This window comes from Telmatherina bonti, assembly GCF_933228915.1.
Source record: "Telmatherina bonti genome assembly, chromosome: 20".
Classification (NCBI taxonomy): domain Eukaryota; kingdom Metazoa; phylum Chordata; class Actinopteri; order Atheriniformes; family Telmatherinidae; genus Telmatherina; species Telmatherina bonti.
In genome coordinates, this window is record NC_136618.1 from 7470690 (window position 1) to 7473046 (window position 2357).

Below are 2357 nucleotides of genomic sequence, written 5' to 3' on the forward strand. Positions count from 1 at the left end.
GTTATCTGTCACAACATAATATAGTATGTGTAAAAAAAAAACAAATCGTAAAGGATGTATATAAAATGACATAGTATAGTATGTGTCAAGAAATGTCAGTAAAGTATGTGTCAAAAATATCTTGGTAAAGTTTGGGCCGAAAAATGTCACAGTAAAGTATGTGTCGCAATATAGTATAGTATGTGCCATGGAATACTATAGTATATTTTTTTAAAACATCATAGTATAGTGTGTGCCACAAAATAGTATATGTGCCAAAAAAATGTCATGGTATAGTATATGTTTAAAAAAAAAGAAAGTCATATTATACTATGTGCCCGGACAGTAAAGTGTATGTCAAAAATGTCATAGGACAGTAAGACAAACGTCATGGGATAATGTCAAAAAATGTCACAGTAAAGTAACATTTTTATTATGACTTTTTTTTTTAAAACATGTAATAAGAAAGTATGTGTCAAAAATATCCTTGTATAGTATGTGTCAAAACATGTCATAGTACTCTATGTCAAAAATGTCACAGAGAAGTTTGTGTCAGTAACGATGAAACTGTATAGTATGTGTCATGACAGTACGTTATGTGTCAAACAATGTCATTGTAAAGTATGTGTCAAATAATGTCACATTATAGAGTGTCATGACATAGTACAGTATTGGTCAAAAAATGTAATTGTAAAGTTTGTGTTAAAAATGTTATAGTATACTATGTGTCAAAAAATGTCAGAATAGTATGTGCCATGATAGAACAGTCTGAGTCAAAAAATGTCATTGTAAAGTTTAAGTCAAAAATGTTATCGTATAGTATGTTTCACAACATAATATAGTATGTGTAAAAAAATGTAATCGTAAAGTATGTGTAAAAAATGTCATGGTATAGTATGCATCAAAAAATGTCACTAATGTATGTCTCAAAAATGTCTTGGTGAAGTTTGGGCCAAAAAATGTCATAGTAAAGTATGTGTCGCAATATAGTATGGTATGTGTCATGGCATAGTATAATATATTTAAAAGAATGTCATAGTATAGTGTGTGTCACAAAATAGTACATGTGTAAAAAAAATGTCATATTATAGTATGTGCCATTACAGCATAGTATCTGTCAAAAAATGTCATAGTATAGTTTGTGTCATGACATAGTACAGTTTGGGTCAAAAAATAAAGCGTAGTATGGATCACGCCATAGTTTAGCATGTGTCAAAAATTGCTATAGTAAAGTAAGTTACAGAAAAGTCATGGGATAGTCTTTTAAATAAATATTGTATTGTAATGGTGAAAAACTGTCATAGTAATGACTGTCTCAAAAAATGTTTTTGTTTTGTATGTCAAAATATGTCATAGTATATAGTATATGTCAAAAATTGTCATAGTTTAGTATGTGTCACGATACAGTATGGTATGCGCCACTATATAGTATAGTATGGGTAAAAACATGTCATCGTAAAGTATGTGTCAAAATCTGTCAGTAAACGGTGTCAAAAATTGACATACTGAATTACAAAAAAATCTCTTTATATAATATCTATTGTAAAGTATGTCATTGTATAGTGTGTGTATGTATATATTCATTTCCCAATCCAAGCTGGAAGCTGGAGCCTATCCCAGCAGTCTTTGGGTGAAAGGCAGGGTACACCCAGATACCTGCCAGTCCATTCACGCCCACACAGAGACAAACAACCACTCATGCTCATCTACGGGCAATGTAGAGTATCCAGAGTTACCGCATACACAGGGTAAACATCACTGACCAAACCTTGCCCAGCCAAGGATTGAACCAGCAACCTTCCTTCTGTGAGGCCACAGTGCTAACCACTATGCCACTGTGCAGCTACTATGTATATGTATGTTGGCAGGTATGCTCTTATGTTTAGTGATATCAAATGTTGTTATTCTTCAGGGACTTGTGATGTTTTGAATGGGTCACTAACATCCTCTCATAATGTTCATTTAAAGAAATACCATCCTCATTAATGAATATGCAAGAATAAAGCTTATAAATAGATGTCCACTATGATGACCACTATGCATTAAAGTTGTATTTCATTGTTTTGTTTTTTTTTAAATATAATTATTGTTAAATATCTGATTTTGGCCATAATTTGTCCATTGCTAATTTCACAAATTGTGTCTATGTTTTACTAGCTGTGCAAAAATGATATATTATATTTAGCCCAGCTGCCTTAGACATAAGTCTGGGAACCATCGGATTAACTGCTGTGGACTGTCCAGTCTGAACAGTTGGAAAGCCAAGATCTGGACCAGGCAGCAAGACCCCGCTGCAGAATTTATCATAAATGTATAATAAAACGTCAGGAAAACAGTTTCATGCAAAGACTTTTTATTTATGAACAGTCTGCAGTACT